At 42.3% G+C, this 23,160-nt stretch overlaps 1 protein-coding gene across 1 annotated transcript in view; it reads left to right on the top strand.

Annotated features, from left to right (window-relative positions):
• The first annotated feature begins 1,170 nt into the window (after positions 1–1,170).
• grik5 (glutamate receptor, ionotropic, kainate 5) overlaps positions 1,171–23,160 on the top strand; it is an 84,051-nt gene continuing 62,061 nt past the window's right edge. The window contains exons 1-3 of the mRNA XM_038711027.1: positions 1,171–1,577; positions 1,847–2,003; positions 4,641–6,617. The gene's annotated coding sequence lies outside the window, so the exon portion shown is untranslated. The remainder of the gene's footprint in view (positions 1,578–1,846; positions 2,004–4,640; positions 6,618–23,160) is intronic.

Below are 23,160 nucleotides of genomic sequence, written 5' to 3'. Positions count from 1 at the left end.
TGGTTGAAGTATTCAAATCTAGTTTTCTATTCAAAACGTAAAAGTGCAGATGTATCAGTAGCAAAATGTACTTGAAGTATCAATAGTATTATGCTAGAGTACTGCATTACTATGCATATATGTGTAAACAGCATTTTAATCTTGTAGTTGGTCATAGTGGAGACAATTCTTAACTACTTTCTATAGGTTGTATAGTATATAAGCTGTACAACTGCATAGTAAATCTATAAAAAAGAAAAGATGTGTTTTACGTAAAATTGTAATCTACGAGTAACTTGCAACATCACCAATTCACGTTTGACCAGACTGTTGCATGTTATTCCCCATCTGTCGGCTATCCAATACAGGTGTAAATATGCCCAAAACAAACAAACAAACAAACAAAAGAAATCTTAATCCACAAAGTAACTAGCTATAAATGAAATCAAAGAAATGTGGTGGGGTAAAAACTACAACAATTATCTCTGAAATCAATTGCGGTTGTTAAAAAAAGTTTAATGTAGCGTAAAATGGAACTAATCAGGTAAAGTACAAATACAGCTGAATACCTTAGAATTGTACAGTACCTAAGAAAATGCACTTAGTTACATTACACAACTGTGTACAGTTGCATACATGTTTGATCTAACCTCATGCTGTGATAGGTTTTATGCCTGTCTGTGTTTGCTTCTACTACCCCCGCTTGTGTTTGTGCATATCAGTGACAAAATGTCAATATGTGCCTCAGCATTTGAGCCCAATTTTGTATTTACAGTTGATTCTGCTGTATGTGTGTGTGTGTGTGTAGGTATGTATATGTTTGTGCATGATGTGTGTCACAGGGTATGAGTCGAGTCGCGTGTCGTTATGATGGTGTTTGTCACCCTGAGCATGTAGCCATGTCAAACTCTGTCAGGGTAGTTTACTCTCACTCTCTCTCTCCTTCTCTTTGTTTGTATGTGTGTTTGTGTATGTGTGTCTGTTTAAGACAGTGTGTATTTTTTATAACTTTCCTTTATTTCAAATGCTTATTGCACAGACTGACAGAGAGAAGAGAGAGGGAGGGGTGGGGGTGATATTCATCTTTGAGAAAAATACCTTGGAGGTAGAGAGAGCGTAAAAGGAGTGGGTGTTGGGAAGGAGGAGGGAGAGAGGAGAGAGAGAGAGAGAGAGAGAGAGAGCGCGCTAGAGCTGATTAGATTGGAGAAAGCCAAAGGAGGTCTACGGGTATACTATTGAGCAATGGGAGAGACAGAGAAGAGAGAGGCAGAGGGGAGGGTGACTAAGTGAATGCAGTTTGCTGTCGCGTGTCACAGAATCACAGCGAAGTCCACAGGCAGGCGGATGGATCGGACCTGAATCAACAAATGGATACAGAAAAACTGGATGTACACTGCATATGTGGAGAAAATAACAGAGGACGAAGAGGCTGCCTTCATATCCTTTTATCTCTGCACCAGATACTACTGTGTGGAACCCACGGGGAGGGAAAGGAAAATAGCGGGCAACTCATTTCTCTCTAACATCCTTGGAAGCAGAGGAGCTGTGAGCCAGAATAGAGTCGACTGTGGGACTCGCTGGGATTGAATATATGCTCAGTAAGTATTTGTATAGGCTACAAATGCTGTGTGTGTGTGTGTGTGTGTGTGGATTGATGCCTCTGGCTAGTGCACTGTCTCTGATGCTTTTTTCATGAAGAAAGAGAAAATAAGAGAGGAAGAACGGAATGCAAATGCAGTTGTGCGGCAGTGTCTCTTCTATTGTGATATGCTATTTGCATCGGCGAACAGCTTTTTTTTGGTTTGTTCTCTAATTTAAACAACTACCCCAGACTTGACTCTGTGTGTTTGTGCCTTTTGCTCCACAGTGCTGGTGTGTGTGTGTGAGTGTGCGTGTGTGTGAGCTGATAATAGCAGCCCCATTGGTATTCAGCGGAGGGAGCTCCAGGATCTCGCTGCGCCTTTCCCCAGGATGGGATCACAGAGCAGGGATTGTGCTCGCCTGTGGAGAGCCCGCTGAAATGGGTGAGTGTCTGTCCTTCTCTTGCTCCTTTTTTCTTCCCTCTTTTCATTCTCTTTCACCTCTCATTCTCTTATTTCTTACTGTCTGCCTCCTCTTCTTCAGCCTGCAGTTATGTTCAGAGCATTTTCACCACTGATGGGTTTTCCCTTCATTTCTCTGTCTCTCACCCACTCACCCTGTCCAACCCACCTCCCTACCACTCCCCCACCTGTTTCCCTCCATCCCTCCTTCCATCCTCTTTTTTATCAAGCATCCATCTCTCCTCATCTCCCCCCCCACCACTGAAATATAAACATGCCTGTCCACTTTGATGAATTTGGATGAAATCTGAATGGCTCACTTCAATGTGTTACTTATCTCCCCCTCTCCCCCTTATTCTCTCTCCCTTCCCCACTTCGGCTGTGTCCCCCCTCCCCCCTCGTCTCCATCCCACTCTCGGTCTCTCCAAGCTCCTATCTAAATTCTGTTTGAATTCAGACACACGGAAGACGTTTGAGTCTCTTTCCTGACACAGGCAATGAATGGAGATGCTGTGGATGTGTGTGTGAAAGGATTGCTATTTCTGTGTCTGTGTCAATCATTTTGATAGCGTTTCATGTGTGTGTGTCTGTGACACAGTGCAGAGAGGGCAGAGGTGTGTGTTCAGCCTCAGTGTGTGGGATTGGTAGAACAGAAGGTTATGAAGTAGATCAGTGTGTTTAATTGCTTCAGGCATGACAGCTGTGACACACACACACACACACACACACACACACACATATACACACATGTTGTAACTAGTTTTACACACACCTCCGTCTTTGCGCTCCTTGCTGACATACCTGCTGCACACCAATTCGCACCCAGCTACATCTTTTCACGTGTGACACAATGTCATGCTAACGGTGCCAAAAAAGGCTGGGAGCACAGTTAGACAGTCACATACAGACACTGAGCACTAATCTAATCAGGGAGCCAACACACATGGTCTTTTCCTAAATGGCCCTGTGAGAATATGGTTTGGGGTCACATGTATCCACACAGCAGTATCGATTGTAGCTGATATACTGAATGGCCTTAAATGTTTAATTTTAAATGGACCATCGCCTCACCTGTACTCTGGAAAAAAAGGAAGGAGTCCCTTAAGCTTTGTAATGATTTTATTTTGTCCTGTTAAAAGAGATGATATCGTCACTGCGTGGCTCTGAGTTTACATATAAGAAATGAAAGCATGCATTTCTGTACTGTTCTGAATGAAATAAGGTATCTATCACTCAGGAATGAGCCTTTTGATTAGAATTCAAAAATGACTTTTATATATTCAACAGGTACAAACTGTTGCATAGTAACAGAGGCGAGACTACCTGTTGAGTAGCTAAGATTTGACATCCTTGCGTTATTTTTAGATTTAGGCCATCCATTTGACGAAAAGGCGGTATGATTTATTAAGAGGGGAAAAAACAAGCTCCTCAAACATTGAAGTTTGTCTAAGCTCAGGACATTAGTTTTGCCATTTGTGATCTGCCTGGAAAATTGATAGTTTGACTGTTAAATGGTGAGAATATGTCTTGTGACATATATATGACACGGTATAAAGGTGAAAGAAAGCACAATCAAATGTCAACGTTATGACCCAACAGGTCTCTAAATGCTGCCTGAAAATCTTAAAGTTTTTCTAATTCATAAGACTAGAACCTTTGAGAAAAGTATATATAATAAAGCTTAAAACCCCAGTACTGTTTTGTTTACAGTACAATATTAAACTGTGCTCCTCATATGGTATATTGTACCGAAGCATGAGCTTATTATTACTACCCTCTTATTTGTTTGAGAGTGAAAGTGATGCCAGTCGATACAGCCAAGTTGTCAGTTTTTCCAAAATCTAGTTTTTCTGCACCATCCTTCCTCTAATTACCTCTGAGATGATTATGATTATCCATTCAGCACAGCTCTCATGTCTCTTATTTATATTTACCTTAGCAAAGAGAGCAACAACAGTTTACTGAGGGAAACAGGGCATTCAGTGGATCAGATGGACCTTGTGTTTTAGGAACAATCACTCTGGACACACCCTAATGAAAAAAATGTGAATGCTAATTTGAATTTAAAATAAAAATGACATTGCACCATTCAAGTATGACCACTTGTATTTGACCAATACTATGAGCTTGGACTGCAGTCCCCCACCTGCCTCAGGCACATTCAGTCCATTCAGTCAGGGGTCTCCCTCTGTCTTTCAGTGCGCTCCCTCACAAGCATCCTGCCTTGGACACTGAGTGTGGTGGACAGCCAACTTGGAATTGAACAGAAAGACAGGAGAAATGATTGGATGAAAGCAGCCTAGGCCAGATATAAAATTGGATGGAGGGAATAAAAGAGAGATGTGACGGGGGAGAGTGTTTGAAGATATGCTTGTTGGGAGAGAGTGAAAGGATCAAATCAAGTGAGTGGAGAGGAAGAAGGAGCAAACAAGCAGCAAAGTCGGAGGAAGAGTGACAAGGACGGAATAGACAGCAGGATGACAGGCAGGGTGGAGTGTGACGAGGGGGAGAATGACGTACGCGATAAGGCAGAGTGACACAAATGTCACCATGCTAACCTTTCATGCACTCTCACGCTCTCTCCTCTCCACTTTGCCTCTCTTCTTTTTCTCCTTCTAGATCTGAAGCCTTGCAGAGATAGACACCAAATGGGCAGCATGGAAGCCAACATACAGCCTCCAGCAACCAGCTTTCCGCACCTAACCATCTCCAGCCATCAGTTTGAACCATCCCAGCGAGGACTGAGCCTGAAGAGTTGAGGCCGGACAAGCTAGACAGAGATACCAGAAGCCGTCTACAGGAAGTAGAGAAAAGCAGAGGGTGACAAGCCTCAGAGGAGTTGACTTACAACGATCCAGTGAACCTGTTGAGCATACGTTTGAGCTTCTTGGACTTCATCTGAAATAAATAGGCTACAGTGATGCTTGAGCAATGGTATGGAGCTTTTGGACATGTCCGGATTTATCGACTGGATATCCTATCGAGATTACGACATTTTTGTGCACACCTCAGAGCTGGGCCACTTTTCCAGATTGGCAAAAGCGAATAATTGAAAATCATCCCTCGAGAGGATCTCTCTTCTGATTTGTTGTGGGGGAAGAAGGTTTTATTTTTCCTTTTTTTTTTTTTAAAGGAACAATTACCCCCCCCCCCCCCCTTCTTTTACACCATCTTTCTCACACATTGCGGAGAAATACATTATGAAGCAGCACCATTCTTCTTCATCCTCCCTCGGTGATGGAGAGAGAGGAGGGACAGACTGTCCAGAATAGATAACGAGCAAAGAGACTGGCACTGAGGAGAGGAGAAGGAGAGAAAAAATCAGAAAACAGGTAGAGAGAGAAAGAAGAAGACAGAGACAGAAGCAGAGAAGGCAAGAAAAGAAAAAATAGAGAATTAACCAGGATTGTTCAAAATCCTCTTGGAGTCTCTTTCTAATTCGTCTGTGCCGTGTTGGAGACTAGTTAGCACAATGTGCAGGGGAGGGGTCAGGATTTACACCAGGGGGGGCACTTGAACAGAAGAGTAGGGTTATGTCCCCCCTGCACCTGACTAGTCTGTATCTTAGTGTTTGGAAGGAAGACAGACTGAAAGATTGGCCGTTAAACAGACAGCTATACTGAATGATAGGCAAGTTCTGAAGCTGCTAAGACAGACAGAGAGGAAGATAGACAGACAGGAAGACAGGTACACAGCCTATTCCAAGTGTCAGGCAGAGAGCCAGGCAGGCATCCAGTGCCGGCACAGTAGACAGCGTGCGATTCATTGTCATTCTATGCAGTGTGTGAGGAAGAGACAGGGAGAAGGAAAGAAAGCAGAGACAGACAGAAAGAAGGAGCATCCCTGTGTTTGTAGCTTCTGGAGAATCTCACTCCATCTGCATCCACCTCAGTCAAGCCCATGCACTAAAAAAAACAGGCCAGGAGGGAGGGGGCTGTTACTAGAAAGGAAATACAGGTTGGGGAGGGAGGCAGGCAGAGAAACAGAGGGAGAGAGCAGGTGTCGGAAATCCTCCCCTTCATCTGCTTGTCATTTACTCCTTTATGTTCTATCGTCGTCTGGCAAAGTGATTGGTTTTCTGATGCCGGCGTTCCTCTGCTCATAGGCCCTCCGAAGTCCCAAGGAAAACAAGAGGTGGGCAGGCAGAGGAAAGCAGAAAAAGAAAGCACAAAAGGAAAAGTGGAGCCCCATTTTGATTGACAAATCTTTCACCCCTTTAATTTTTTTGTTTGTCAAGACAGGCTCTTGCTATTTTTTTTGCTTTTTTTCTTAAAGTAAAAGAAGTAAAGAATAACACCGGCCAAATCAATCCCTCATTTTCTTTGTACACAGAATTGAACCTCTCCTTTCATCAGCTGTTGATTTTTCTTGCCTTGTTCTAAAGGAATTATCTGACTATAAATACTGGAATCTTCTAGAATCCCTCTATATGTCCTCACCCCCCAATGACACACTGTGAACCCCTCTGACTCCCCCACGGTGCCCCAAACCTCCTTCGGCTGAAGTTCTAAAAACCCTGTGGTCTCAATGCCTATGTTGACTCACTACTAGAGCGATAATATGGCACAGTGCTTCTGATAACGTCTGATTCATTCTGTAAGTAGGACTCTCTCTCTTTCTATGTGTGTGTCTGTACATGTACGCTGCATGTCATTAGCCTGTATTCTTCTCACGGGTGCTGGAACACAGACATGGTCTGTCTTTCTGCAGTGTTGGTTTTATGGTGTCTTCACAGCGGATTTGCTTTCCTGTGCTTCCTGTGCTTCCTGTGCTCGAGGCGATTTGAGCATGTGTGTGTGTGTGTGTGTGTGTGTGTGTCTGCCAAAGAAAGAGATTTTGATCTTACAGCCAAGCTTACAACAGCATCAGAGCGGTGTCAGAAAGAGGCGAAGGAGGTGCCTTTTTGTGTATGTGTGGGTGTGGGTGTGTGTGCCTACATATTGGTCCTGAGGTTAATTTGAACTAATTAGTGGTGAGTATTTTTGCTTCTAAGAGCAGTTTTTTGGTTGTGTCAGTGTACTTGCATTCATTAGGGTGAGTTGGAAATGGGATGGGGGGCTAAAACTGAAGAGGGTGAACCAGCTAATGAGAATGACTCTGATTCCCTGACTAGTTCTTTGTTGCCTCCATTTCACATCTAATGCCCTGAGCATTATACCCCGGCTGCATATAATTTCAGCCTCCTTTTATCTCCCTATGTGTTGCCTGGGATGAAACTCAGCCTCTGCAATGTCCTGCATATTACTAAGCCCATCTATCTCCGCGGACACATCCACATCTTTATACACTCCCACAGTCACCAGGCCCTGCACCGGGAGACGCTCAATCAAGATAGTCCCTTCAAACAGACCAATGAACTGTGAATAACGCCATTACACAAACTCCTAGCTCAGAGTGTTACAGAGACAGAAATGTTGGGAGGGTGGAAAAAAAGGAAGGGGGAAAAAGCGAGCGGGAATGAAATGAGAGTGTGAGACAGAAAGCAACAGAGAGGAGGACACATAGAAGAGGGAGGGTGAGAAACAGAGAGGGAAAAGGGAGCGCATAGGTCTAGTGGGGCCGCGGAGCAGGAAAAGACCTCTGCTCCATGGGAGCACTCTGATGGGCTTAGCAAGGCCCCGCTTTGTTCACACTGTTGGTCAGCCTCTCAGAATAAAGATTACTAAATAATACGATTACTGCAGCTGCAGACTGATAACACACTGCTGCCGATCCCATTTGTCACTGTCAGAAGACCCAGAGAAGAGAGGAGTGGCATGATGGCATCAAAGGCATGAGTACTGACTACACTGCGCTGTCACAAGGGCCCACGCTTCACAACATGGCTTCTCTGAAAGAGCTGGTGTGACTTTTCATACGACAAGTGGCCATAAACAAAAGGATAATGAGGAAAAAATAACTCCCGGGTTTTTACCTTAAATTGCTGGGTGTTGTCATTATGTCCAATTATGTGACATAAATTTTGACTCGCCTTATCTTTTCTTCAGTTGTTAATATCAGCTCCGAAAGGGACTAAAAATCAAGTAAATGGGGAACCTCTCAGTAAATTACCACACGTGTAAACATAAACCAAGGCTCTCGTGGTGAGACGTCTGCCCCTTATCTCGATGTTTTACACCGCATCCTCTGCGTGGGCTATTTGTTTCATGTTTCCGCGCTTGACAGCTTTGACACGGATTCCTGCCAAGTTGACCTTGCAGTTTAAAGTGTAATAAAAGCTGAATTCCCAGGCTGTGTTGCACATCGATACATGTTCTTCTGGTAGCTGATAAATAGTCTCCCACCCCCTGGGAGAGGGTAAAAACAAGCAGGCAGCAGAAACCGGTGTCCAGTACTGCTCAGTGGAAGTGAAATACAACCACCTGAACCCCACTGCTCCTACAGTAGTGAGCTAATATCAGGGTTGGACTAGGCTCAACTCCCTCCTTTGAGATATGAAGTATCTCCACGCTCCTCTCAGCAGGAGCAACCATTTGCCTGCAGTGCTAAAGATTAGCTTGCAGCAGGAAACACAAAAGACACATTTAGCATGTGATGGTATAGTATAACAGTAACAAATAACAAACCAGAGCAGAGGGCAAAAAACAAAATCAATGAAATATGACACACAGCACAAACATGCAGCTTAAAACAGCCGTCAGCCAATGCGAGTTGGCAACCATTGATTTCAGTTTCTGTTCCTGTGCAGCACATTTGTCATCTAGTGGAGGTTTCGTGTACATGTCATGGGCTGCATTTGCTTCAGTGACATCAAATGAACTTTGACCCCAAACCTCCCCAGCTGAGCCCCATAGCCACAAAATAACTGTATGAGTCACTCTGCATAACCAGTACAGCTCCAGTCAAAATGCATCTATGTTGAAGCACATGTACTCTGCTAAGCCAGATGCAGACATGCAGAAACAGAAAGACAATTAAGGAGATGATGTGCCAAATTACCAGTTTCGTGTCATTCGCTCTCCCATTTTTTAACTTCTTTTTACAGCAGCAGTATACTGTGTTGGTACTGCGTGCTGTACGATCATTTCACTCGACTTGGTCTAAATTGTGGCAGAAATGCACATGGTTCAAAAGATAATCTTTCATATTGGGTTTCTGAGCTTCCTATTGCCCCTGTTTGTACCAGTTAGGTCCTTTCAGATCAGTGATTCCATCATCCTTCAGGGTTACATTTTCTAATTGCTGGTTTAGATTTGTGCTGGTTCCGATTTTGATTGTGCTTGACGATATGAGATTTCTTGTTAATTCTCCAACACATCATTTTACAGTTCTTGGGTGGGAACTGCTGTTCTTTCTTCAAAGGTTCGTCAGCAGCTGTTAGTTTTTTAACTGTGCCGTAATGTAGCAGGGAATGCTTCATTCTTCTCAAAAAGGCATACAATACATTTATTGTCATACATACTGTATATATGTGGGGTGGTGATGGTACAGTGGATAAGACACATGCCTTTGGTATGAGAGACACAGGTTCAATTCCCACTGTGATACATCCACCAATGTATCCCTGAGCAAGACACTTAAACCCTAGTTGATCCAGAGGCGTGTGACCTCTGACATATATAGCAATTGTGAGTCTGTTTGGATAAAAGCATCAATGAAATGAACAAATGTAAATGTTACAGTAGGAATACATCACTGTTAGATTGTTATCGACACTGAATCCATCATTTTCCTATCAACCTGGGACTGTGATTGAATTCTGCTATCATGCCTCATGATGCCTGAAGTGTCTCAGACAGCCCCAGCTCCAAAGCGAACCAGGCTAATTTGGGATATGAAATCTCTTCTAACACTGAGCTGCACTTCAGTTTCCTCTGCCTTCAATCTTCTACCGCTTGACCACCAGTGCGAGGCACTGCAGCCTGCGCTAAACCTTTGCTCCTCATTGCCTAATGGAGCACAAAAAATGGCCCTGTTTGCTTAGTCGTTAGTCCGCTCCTGCTTGCTTCAGGCTAGCTGGCCTTGGGGGAAAGATTGAGTGAGTGTATGAGTGTGAGAGAGAGAGAGAGCATGTGTGTGTGTGTGTTTGTGTGGGGGCGCGGGGTGGGTGACAAGAAATGGACATTAGGACACACATGCCCTTTCCATAATGTGCTCCCGGCTGGGCTGTTTGGCTGGCCATAAAGTGAATGCCGCTAATGGCCTCTCAGTTAATGGAGTCATTAAGATTGGATTGCAAAAAGATAAAAGCACTGTGTATAATGTGTGTGAACCGGGTGGAAGTGTGATCGTCTGTGTATGTGTACTGTTGCTGTGACCGCTTTGTGTATTTCTAATTATTTAGTGCTTCAGTAGATACACCCAGGACAACACTAAAGGCAGCAGTGACACTCTCCCGCACTAGCATAAGTTGAAAAGGTCAGTATTCTATCAGTGTAATTGTAATGTGGTCTGAGGCTCAGGTGATCAGTCCTGACCCGGCCTGTCCTAATCAGCCGGCTGATGGAGGCTCAGAAAGTCACAGCTATAACATTTCACCACTAGATCGCCGCTGCCCCGTGTGTGTCGAAGTGATAAAGGCTGATAGGCTTCTTTGAGGTAATTTCAGGACCTGTCTCTGAGAGAATATGGAAAGGCCGGCGAAAGGCATTCTGGGTAGTGTTGCGTGTTGTTTTCATGGTGGCATGACTGCTCATTAAGTCTCAATTTCTGGATTCTTACCAGAGGGTTTGCTTATGTCACCGTGCTCATCGTGTTTTAAGCTTCAGCTGCGGTTGGTCCAGCTTGCCTCGTTCACTTGTTGTATTCAATGAAATGATGCCTTTATTGCACCACAAGGGAATGCTAGTTTGCAGGCAGAATTAGCATTAAATCACAGGATAAAATAATTAAAACACAACATAAAACTCTTTCTAATTAGCCAGACAGAGAACCAATAGTTTAACTACTAAACTTTCTGTATGCTCACAATTGTTTTGTTAACTTTGCTTGAACTCAAAATATAGGTGTATATTCCACACTCACAAATCTTTGCCAGCCTCATGATAATAACCATATTTATCTGTCAAATGGTGTCAGTCCATGTACGAGAAGATCAGAAAATAAATTGAGTGAAAGAGCACACCTTTTAATCTAACCAGCTGCTAAGCAGGCAAAGCCTGTAGCTGGAAAATGGAGTCTCAGCAGGGGATGTCATACTGCAATCACTGATCAAACCTGTCTGCAGACCCCTGAGGAGGCCTGAGGGGGTCATGCTGCAAAATAAGGAAAACTGGCTTAATTCACTGTTATTTTATTTTAAGATAGGATATATAAGGCAAATTATAAGAGTGACACGATCACAGATGTCATCATGGTTAGTCATCAAAACAGGTGTAAATGATAGCAGACTGAAATTATATGTCTATGTGTTTGGGGAGCCTTTTTGTGAAGATGTATGAAAAGCCCATATTTAGACAGATCGTTTACAGTAGTAGAGAAATGTTTTTTATTATAGTATGAGCTAAAGCACATTGCAAGCAGTCTTCATCCACTCTGGTATATTTCTACATAATTGCTTTTGCGTGAAAAATTGTTCAAAAGTCATTCAGGTAACAGCATTTTCAGCCTTGGTCTAGTGAGTCCATTTTACATTTTAATGCTTCACTGTGGCCCTTGCTGAGCAGCAGTTTGCCTGACAGTGTAATAATGGCACTCATCATGATATCTGCAGGTATCACCTCTCTCTGAAGCCAATCATTAATATATGTATATGACTCAGCTCAGCTCTGCTAGACTCTACAGGACTCCATGGTGGACCTATATTAGATAGAATTTCCACATATTTGCTTTAATAAACTTAGACAAACAAAATGCTGTTAAAATACCAGTGCAGTTGAATACCAGCCATGTAGTGTTTGCAAGTGAGATAGTAGTTTTATTGTGTCATACCAGTGCTCGGCCCACGTGGACTTATTAAATATACTGTTCAAAACAACATTTGCCTTAAAAGAACATATGAAAGAACTTTGTCTCCTCTGTCAATCTGTCACAAAGAAGAAACAATATTTTATAGAAAAATGTATAAATATTAAGTGGACTTGTCTTCAGTCTCACCTGAATCACACAACAAAGAAAGCCTTTCCTCCGCTAGGAGACCATTAAACCTGCCTGTTTCTGTAGAAAATGTAAATTTACCTAAACGTCACTTTGCACATATTGATCTTGGTTACGTCCTTCTTCACATAAGGCATTTCACTGTTGAAGTTTTCTCATGAGACAACATGTTCATAACTTAGATTTGTGCCAAGCATCAATAGACCATTGTTGATTAAACATAAGGAACAATTTGCATAAATATTACACTTCAATTTTGTTTTGTAAATAAATAAAACATAAATATTTCCCCTCACTAGTCCAAGCATATTTATGCAAAACGTTCCAATGAAAACTATTCGGTAACCTCCCTCCCTTTTTAAGGTTTTCATCCCATATCAAGACTGATTTTCATCTCAATTTGAAATCTACAAAACATGACACAGCAGGAAATGTCATTCTAGGAAGTTGATGAAACCACCCACTTGATAGTTTTCATCTTTTATATAATTATAAAAAAATCATTTGGTATTAAATTATCCTTATTTATTTCCTACCTGGCCAGATGTCTTGACTCCAGCAGATGCATCATCCTCTGTTAAATAATCCGTAAAATGTCCATTCACTTAACAAGAAGTTGTCACCTTTTGGAGACTTTTATTTCTTCAATTAGCCAGCCGTCCAGCTTTTTCCAGCATCCCTTAAAAACAACTGTAAAAACTGCAGCATACAGATATATAGCACATTAAATACCAAAGACGCCATCTCTGCTTAATGTTCCTAAAATATAGTTTAAGACCAAATGTCATCACCACTTCCATGTTTTGCCACATATCTTATTGTTTCCACAACGCTTGTATTTTGGGATTTTCAGTCAAAAGCCTGTAATCAGCTCCACCAATCGGAAGTTATAGCATGCGAGTCAGTTCCAGCTCAGCTGCCTCGGTCCAAATGTTGATGCAGCACTTGATTATGGGCTACTGCCTGATTTAAAACTGCTGAATATTTAATTGATTCAATGAAACATAATACTCCAAATGGACTCATATCATGTCATTATAACTGAATTAAAAAATGCAAATGCAAACAGATGTGATTAATTAACTCATTTGTAGTTTTATGGCCTCAGATTTCCACTAACGTGTGGTGGGTCTGTTTTTTTCTGCTGAATCCAAACTTGGCTGCAAGGACAAACCTCCCACCACTGCCCCCCGCTGCAGCCGCATACACAGAAGTGTCATGAAATAGTAGAATATGATCTGCATCATTGCCTCTTTGAGGTATAACTTTCAGATTAGCTCAGATGTAAAATGGTAGCCTGTGAATAATTTAAATTCAGACATCCAAGGAAGGAGGTGTTGACTGTAATTAAGCTCATGTGGAGGTGTGCGTGACACAAAGTAAAAATGCTTCGCTAAAGCAAAGTTACTCTTTAAAGGTTCTGACACCTTCCTGAGGGCTTTTCTACTTTACTTAATATACTTTATATATACTTTACTTATACAATAGCAGCACATCATCCAAGAGGCTCAGTTAAAATGAAAAACAAATTTTGTCTGGTACTTGATGTAATCCATAGAGTTGTTTGACCAGTGTTTATTTCAAGTCCTCCTGAGCTATTCAATTGCTCCGGAATCAGAGTCTGAAGCTCGATTAATTTATCTAGTGCTTTTCTCTAAATCTCCAAGTGCTGCAGTGATTTTTCACCAAACCCAGAAATGTTGCATGAAAACAAAATGCACGATGAACTGCATTTGCACACGAGACAAGTGACAAGGAGCGTTTTGTTTGTTTATATATGAACATCTGAACATGTATACTATGCTTGTATGTTCCATACAAATGTTGCGTAGGCTTTGTGTCAAGATAAGTGATCTGTCAAGAGGAGAGCCGTATTGTGCTGCCCGTGTGTGTTTATAATTCCTTTGAATTCCGTACATGATGAAATCCTAAGGGAGGGGGTTTCATCTGTGGATTCTGCCCTTGTCATGGTTAGCGCTGGCGTGTGTTCGATGCCAGAATCAATGTGTTTCACACAAGCAGAGCTGTGGTCATGCTGAGAGGCATAAAGGATTTCAGATTACTCATGAGACAGTCTTTGATCCACAGTAAAACAGGCTGAGAGAGCACATACTCTGCTGATCCACACAGATGATAACAGTCTATTAGCACCTGCTGTCAGCCTCAACTCTGTTGCTGTTTGCAGGTCAGTAGTAGAAAATAATATAAGAACGTCAGTGTGGCAACTTGGAACCCATGTTGTGTTTCTTACTTAAAAGCTGCTAGATTAAAGATAATCATTGGTAATTAGTGAGCAAAGTGTGGATCAGGAATAGATTGCAGGTATTACATACCAGGTTCCCAAGCTCTAAACACAACACTGACATAAAGTTGAAATGGCGAACAGTTGCGTGTTTTAACACCCAGCAGATAAAGAGAATAAGTATTCAGTCTGAGTCATCTGGCCACTGATGAGTGTAAGTTCTTCTTTCACTCTCCTTTCAGCTCTGTTCAGTTGGTCTCTACCAACTGTTAGGGGAATATCTGCTCAATGCTCCAACTACTGAACAAAATTATAAACGCAACACTTTTGTTTTTGCCCCCATTCATCATGAGCTGAACTCAAAGATGTCAGACTTTCTCTATGTACACAAAAGGCCTATTTCTCTCAAATATTGTTCACAAATCTGTCAAAATCTGTGTAGGTCAGCACCGAGATAATCCATCCACCTCACAGATGTAGCATATGAAGATGCTGATCAGACAGCATGGGTATTGCACAGGTGTGCCTTAGGCTGGCCACAGTAAAAGGCCACTCGAAGATGTGCAGTTTCATCACACAGCACAATGCCACAGATGTTGCAAGTTTTGAGGGAGCGTGCAGTTGGCATGCTGACTACAGGAATGTCCACCAGAGCTGTTGTCAATTTATTCTCTTCATCTTCTCCCTCCTGGCCTATTTGAATTCTGTTGTATTGATCAAGTGATCAATGAAAGTTATCACACATATCAAGGCAAGCTAACATTATCTAGTTTAAACCAACTAAAACACAAAATCACACCATTTCACATCATTTGCGCTCAAAAACATCATAGTCCTTCACATAGAAAACAGTAGCCCTACACAGGCTGTTATGGGAAACTGAGAAAATTGGTGAATGCCTCAATTTTTAGGTGAGGTTACAACCTGATCACATGTAGGCAATAAAAATGTTATAAAAATATTTAAATTCCTTTTAAAAACTCTACAATTCACACTGATTGTGTGTGGCTGACTTAAAGGGGCTATATGTAAGTTTTTGATTTTAATAAATCATTGCCTTATTGTCAGTGGGCTCAAAACTTACTTAGAAATGATTTCTCCATTGCTTGCATCAACCACTATTCTGCTTTTAATGTGAGGTCTCCGGATCAGATTCAGCCCTGTGTGCGCTCCCGAGCCTCTCTCGTACTACAGCGACAACACGGCAGCTAACGACATGCAGTCCACTAACACCATAAAACAACTGGCTCACAGCAAAACACAGGCTCCACGTAAAGGATACAAAACAACAATAAAGTTTTATGTGCTGAAGCCCATCAGACCAAAGAGGTTCAGATGATGTTGAGTAAGAACAAAGTGAGCATTAGTAAAGCTGGAGAAACACAGAGAAAGTCACGTTAGCTCGCAGGTTATTAGTTAAGCGATTTGTTTACTAAAGGTAGCCTATAGTGATGCAGCCAGGAGCAGCCAGCTAACACAACAGTAGCTCGGACCTGTCGCTGTTTTCTTCGTAACATTCAGTTACGTTCATGTTTATTGTGGTTTTCCCAATACTCAGATACACAGCTTCTCCACCTCTCAGTCGCTGTAACTAACGTGACCCACATAACATAAAACACTGCAACAAAATGGTCACAACAAACCAGAGGAAGAGCCATCCACTAACACTAGTTACAGTAAAGTTACTTACTGCGGTCTAACTGTTATAAAGTGTGACACAATCTCATTATAATATTCAGTCCAGCTCACTAACCGTTTCATTATCATCCAATACATGTAGCTGTGCTGACATTGCTGAGCCTCCGGTGACAGATTCATAGATAGTAAAGATGGTTAACGTTACTGAAATGCAGTCGGCTAAATGCAGTAAATTTAATGTTATCATGTAACGAGCATGAATTAGTTCAATCTGCAGCTGATAAAACTATTACTGTAACGTTGCAGTGGGAGTTTACCTGAGATTCCAGCTCTGTCTGTTCTCCCTGTCTGTCTATAGCCGCTGTCACTCTGTCTTTTTTCGGGAGTATTGAGCCGATATGCGGCTTGCTGCGCTGAATGAAAGGTACGGTGTTGATCTGCCTCTGAGACGGGAACGTTGAAGTAACAGAGCCTGAACCTATGGCCTGAAATGTCTGAGTGAAAAGCCACAGCCTGCATGCTGGTGTTCCTGCGTTTATTGTGGTACTTCGGTATGAAAGTGGTTGTGTTTCGGATTATGCTCGCTTATGACTTCAAGCGAGCACGCGTACGAGCACACACCTGGTTGCAATCTTAGAACCGCACCGCTAGTGACCGCTGGAAACTCCGTAATGCCCCTTTAATCGGTTACAGGTCTGAATTTTACTTCAGGATTCCTGTATATATCCTGAGGTAACAGAGAGCTTCAGTTTACAAGCTATTAGCAAGTTAGACAGACAAACCATGACATATTCCCTCATTCTGAAGTCCCCACATCATGTATTGACCTAAAACTCACCCTGCATTCGCTGTAAATTTTCTTCAATCAAGTTTCCCTCAACACTCTTTAAAAACCAAAATACGATCAGACTTCAGATTGTTTGAAAAGTCACTGCCTTCTGCTACGTTTTCATTCATGCAAAACAAACCCATGTTGCAACTGGGAGACGGTTGCTAGCTTTGGTTGATGCTGGACCAGATTTACTGTAAGTTTTTCAGAGCGTGGTAATTGAACACAGTTTTCATGATAATTAAAATTTATCATTAAACTGGTTACTGCTTCTTCCCTGCTGCTACACTTGGAAACAACAACAAAGCCAAAACAATGAGCTGAAAGATGCTAAAACACTTAAGGGCTGGGGGGAACTGCAGAGTCATGTGATAATTCTTGGTGTCAAAACTATAAACAGCCCCTTTCACACTGCATACAGAAGTTTTAATTCTACATCTAGCAATAATCTGCATGATACATCAGGAAATAAGATTTTGGGCTTCAATCTGATACTGGTGGAAATTTAAATACACACCAGGTAGCTAATTTGCAGATATTTTTGTTCTCCTGGAGAAGATTCATTCATTACCTGACAATGTCAGAACTTTTCTCACTCTGACAAATGAGGACAAAAAGACACAGACATCATTTGCACTGCCTGAAGAATTGCGAAACCTCGGTTTCTGATATCAGCATTTTCCAATTTTGCTGTCGCTGGTCTCAATGGGACATAATCAGTCGCTAGCAGTTGGCCAGTGGCACTTGCTGGTGATATCCTGTCCACGATAATAATAACGACATCTCATAAGGGGATAACGTGCCTTATTGCTATGGATTTACATACAGCAGGTAATCATTGTGGCCACAGGCTATCTGTGACTGATGGTGTGTCAGCACTGTACATGCAGTCTTTGTTTTCATTTGGCAATCAGGCCTGTCGTGCCATGCTGCTGCAGAGATCAATGTACCGTTTGGATGATTGTAATGTGTGTGATTGTGCGTGTGTATGTGTGAGTGTGTGTGTGTGTGTGTGTGCGTGCGTGTAATGCCTCTAAATGCGTACCTGTGGGCCATCATCTTTGCTGCCTCCATGTATCTTTCTCACTCAGTGCTGTTGTGAAGTAGAAAAAACATAGGGCTTCTTTCATGAGAGACCACACCATTACAACAGCAACCTGATTTGCTCTCCCACAGAAGTTTTGATATTAAAACGCTGTTGTACAATAATCCATTTTAAAAGAAAACCCAAATTCAGAAATATGCTAATAAAGGGAAGTGTGTGTGTACAACTGTATCCTCCAAGGCTTCTCTAGTGAGGGGATGTTGGAGGCAGAGGGGAAGAGGTGTGGGGCAGAGGAGATAGGAAGCGATTGCTCAGCAGAAAGGTGTAAAGTCCTCCAGTGGCTAGCTAATCTGCTAGGTTTAGGGCAGCTGGTTTTCTCCGTGTCGTCATGGAGGAAAGCTCACCTTTCAAGCCTATTGGGCCACAATCACAGGGGGAAACCCAAACACATTGATTAGCCATCAGGTGAGGTGTATGCTTGTGTGTGTGTGTGTGCGGGGGGTAACCCACTGCCTATCCCCTCTCCCTCCACTTCCTCTGACCACCTCCTCCAGCTCAGGCCAAAGCTTTCTCACGGGAACATACGGGTAAAGGGGAGAGAAGATTGAGGATAGAAGGAAAGCAGTCAAAAATGAGGCGGTTGAAAAATGAGGAAGGTGTGTTAAGTGAGAACAATCGACAAAAAGAAAGACAGCAATCTAACAAACAGGCGAGCCCAGAACAGCCGTGTTTTGTTTTGCTCTGATCATAAGCCAAAATCTGGGTGCGTGCTTGTCCACAAATGCTCTTGCGTGTGCCTACGTGTGTTTGTGTGTGTGACTGTGTGTGCACGACAGCTGCTGTGTTTATCTGTGTGAAAGCTTTATGGTAAATAAAGCTCGAGTCCTGGCAGGGAGACAGGTGCAGCAGGCTGGGCCAAAGGAGAGCTACTGTAACTCAGGAAGAGAGAGAGGGAGAAAGAGTGAGAGGAAGGGGGCAACTCTCTTGAAAGTGCCAAACGGACAGTCTTTTGAAGTGGCCCATATTGGCATATCATGAATAAACATGAACAATGTTTGCTGTCGAGCAAAGCAAAGCTGAAGGTGTGAGGCTCATTAGAGACCAAGAGGCCATGTTGATAAAAGTACTGTGGCCATGATCATTTCCTGCACTGAGAAGCTCTGCAAGTTCATCCAGCAGTGTTTATCATTTTAACCCTGATGTTCATCTAATCATGCATGCACTGATGAAAAAGAATGGAGGCACTAATTAAAAAGAAAATCTCACAAAGCTGAAGTATACCATGTAGACACGAAAACATCTGAGATAATACTGTACTATCTATTCATTGCACAGTATTTCAAAATTACCTACCAATTATGCTGTCAGCTACCTAATGATACTATTTTGTCAGCACATTTATTAAGAAAACTATTATAATAATCTCTAGAGTTTCACTGCAGTGCCATTTTGTGGGGATAGGTTTCAATTTTTTTAGTTGCCGGAAAACAAACTGATGATAACGTCTATTACTGCTGATAACGATAGTGCAAATTACATAACTCTCCCAGCACTTCCACTCCAAATCATAACTCATCTATAGGCACTTGGAATATTAACCCCGTGCTTCCCCAAGGCTGAGAACATGAACCAGCACCTTATAAGCCCATGCAGCCCTGTGCAGCGGTGGTTTGATTAGAAACCCTGTCTGGTGAATTGCTAATACATTTGATGGAGTTTGATAGCCTCCAGTATGGCAGGCTGCTGGTTATGAATAACCCCCTGCATTACCGACCCTCCCCCACATCACTCAGGGTGAAATACACAGTTTTCACTGCCTTTTCATCAGTGTTTAAGGCTGTGCACTTTAAGGTTTTTTTCATCTAGCTAACTGAATACATGTCAGAGCATAGGGTTCATCTGAAAGCATTACAGGAATCAGTAACAGCCCTTAAGTCTTTCTGAGGCGGATCGGGGTGGAGATTAAGCAACATCGGTTAAAGGGAGATGGGAGGGGAAATGTGTTTTGGTCTTATAGGCATCTGACAGCTCCTCCATAATAGTGAGCTAATCCTTTTTATACAGTGTGTGTTCCTTTCCTACACACATTGGCAACATCCAGACACGCACACAGATGCACCACGTGCATGCAGACACATAGTGTGCGCACACACACACACACGCTCATGGGCACATGCATTCATTAACTAAAAACATAAACAAAGCAGTACATAAACACGCTTCTCAGCAATGTTGGCTGAACTGATGAATGGAGAGTCCTTTGAACCGTTGATAATTTGTTGATGTGTTTCACCCTTTCAACTTGACATCTGTCAAAACTGCTCAGGCCACCGTTGCCAAATGAATGTTGTCCTCCTACCAGGACTGTGGCCAGGAAGTATGACTCCAAGTCATGCTAGTGGCTAAGGTGCTAAGGGAATGTGTGCGGTTACTCCTGGCACGGCACTACAAGCTACTTAGACACCAAATTGACTCAATATAAGTGCTAATGACAGGTGTCCCTTTCTGTTTGGTTTGCGGTATGAAAACGCTGCCAAATGCCTGCCATCACTAGTGTCAAACGCTGCGGTGTGCAAATATTCTGTAGGAGGAGGTGTGTTATCTATTGCTGCACACTTGTTCAACTCATTAAACATTAATTGATATGTGACATTTGATATCCATTGTTGAATCACATTAATGACATTGATGTGACAGACTCAATTCAGCCAGTTCGGCTGCATTTCATTTAGTCCCTCCCGTCATTATCTTCCTCATCGCACCCTGTGATTGCACAGTCCAATTAAAACAGATTAACCTCCCATCTAGGTCACCCGTTTTTGCCACCAAATTGTTGTGTCATTTATAGAGCATCGTGTCTGCCCGAGCTCACTCTTTGTTTTTTGTTCCACTCTCTCCCGGGCTGTCGAAAGTAATAATTGTGTTTCTTGCTGTGTGATAATACGGTGCTCTCTGTTCCTTTCGGGTCTGGATTGAAATCTTGATCCTGTCCCTCTGCAGTGGCTATCTCCTTCCCTATCTGAAGAACTGATGGTATCTCCCTCCCCCTGTGAATTTCCTCCTCTCCAGCTGAATTATCCATTCTCCCCCTATGGCTCTCTTTTTCAACTTTCAATATTTCCTCTCCAGCTTACCAATCTTCCCCCCTATCTCTCCTTCACCACAACATTTCCTCCATCTTGCTCTCTCTGTCTTACTCTCCTACCTTCTCCCCCTTCTCTCCTCAGTTCTCTCTTTTGCCTCTTATCTGTCCACCTCAATCATTCTGTTCTGTCTTACTTCAGTCTAACTCTGTAAACTAAAGACGCCTTGCATGTCTCTGGCCAGGAAGCATCGGAGTGTAACCTGCTAAATTGGAACGTTATGGTGAGGCAACACACACGCATGAGAAACTCTTGAGTTAATGGACAATTTACCTCACCTCATTGTTATGGCCTTTACATTCATTAAGCCCCCTCTGCTCTTTCCTCTGCCTCTCTTTATCTTTCACCCATGCACTCACTCCTTTACTCCTTCATTCTCTCCTATCTTTCTCTGCCCTGGTTGTCTTCATCCTAAAAGCCTGCCTACATTCTTCTTCATTGTGTCCTACCTACTTTTCCTGTGGCTCTGGTGTTCCACTCTCTATCTCCCCTCCTGCCTGAGCTGTCCAGCCTGGTTCCTCCAGCCCGCTGGAGTAAATGGTAAAATAATGGTTACAGCCAGCCATAAATCAACCCAATTGAAAAACATCACCATTAGAGTCTGCCTCTCTTTTCCTCCCTAATCTGCTCTTTTCCGTGCCCTTCACCTTTGTTCCATGAGGGAACGAGGGAGGGAAAAACGATTAGCAATTGTTGTGGGGGAAAACAGAGGATTCCAAATAAGGTGAAGGAATAATGAAAAATAAATACACACCACATGTGTATGTGTGTGTTTCTGTGCACATGTATATTTGCCAATTTCAGAGAATGAGATCCAGTCTTTAAGCTGTTGCTGGTATGTGGGTGCTATGTGCTCTCTCCTGACCCGAAGCTTAGAGGAGAAGGCTCATGCGGAAGGGGGAATATCCTTGTGTCAGCACATCTGCAATCCGTTTGTGTGTGTGTGTGTGTGTGTGTGTGTGTGTGTGTGTGTGTGTGTGTGTGTGTGCGCGTGTGTGTATGGCCACATGTATTACAGGCTTTAGGGAGGGAAGGGAAAAATGCACCACAGTGAGACCGATAGGGCAAAATAAAGAGAACGCAAAAGAAAAGGAGTGATAAGGAGAGCTCATCATGGTAGTAAGTCATTTGCAACAATGGGTAGTGAGTGAAGCGATGCGTTAAATGTAAAATGACAAAGAGACATACATATTGTATCCTCATTCATAGAAGACAAAATGCATGGACACACACAAACACTTACATGCACACACATATTTAGTGACAGCAGCTGATTGCAGGCAACGGTACGTTGTTCAAGCTTTATTGGAAAATAAAAAGGTACAGGGCAGAAATCAGTGATGGAGGAAGTATTTTGATCTGTTACTTAAATAAAAGTAACAATACCATAAATATTATAATACTAACAAAAGTTCACTCAAAAAAACGTAATTTAACACTTTAGTGTGGTGGTATCTAGCCATTAAGATATTTTTGGTTTTGATCACACAGCTATTAAGATATCTGTCCCTGGGATGCTCATGGTGCTCAAAGCAATAAAATATTACCTTTAAAAAAATTCAGCAGCCAAGTGTCTTTCCACAAACAATGTCCCAATTGCTCTGGATGAATCACATACTTTACTGTGAACAGTTTTCATTGAAACTACTTTCTACCCAGGAAATAATCACTATTTGAACCGCTGATCATTGAAGTTCCAACAAGCCAAAGTCCAAACTATCTGCATACCACTCTAGGTTAATGAGAAATTGGGTGGGCAATTCTTTAAATATACAATATAGTATCAATAGCAAAGTCTACTTACGTAGGTATGAAATATAAAAGTACTCATTCTTTTAGAGTATTATGTTATTGTATGTTTTTTTCCCTGATACATTAACTGCTAAACTGTGTCTCATCTTAACTACTGATACTTAAAATAAATATATAAACAGTTTGGCAGTTAAATCCATAACTGTGTGTCATATGTAACAATCTGATCATGTGTTTGTGTGAATTAAAACTAACAGGTAACCATAGCTGTAAAATGAAAGTGGTCGTGTAAAAGGTACAATAAACCAAAAAGCAGCAAACAGCTGAAAGTACACAACTCACATCCAATAACCATGAATACGTATTCATGCATGTACTGTACAGCTCTCAACTCCCACACACTTGAATGAACCACACGTGCCATGACACATCTTTACAGATACACGCACATCCAT

Source organism: Micropterus salmoides, unplaced genomic scaffold (genome assembly GCF_014851395.1).
Source record: "Micropterus salmoides isolate LMB-PRFRI ecotype aquatic unplaced genomic scaffold, ASM1485139v1 Ms_hic_scaffold_11, whole genome shotgun sequence".
Classification (NCBI taxonomy): Eukaryota; Metazoa; Chordata; class Actinopteri; order Centrarchiformes; family Centrarchidae; genus Micropterus; species Micropterus salmoides.
The sequence above is the reverse complement of the archived record's forward strand: the minus strand, read 5'-3'. Positions and strand labels throughout refer to the sequence as shown.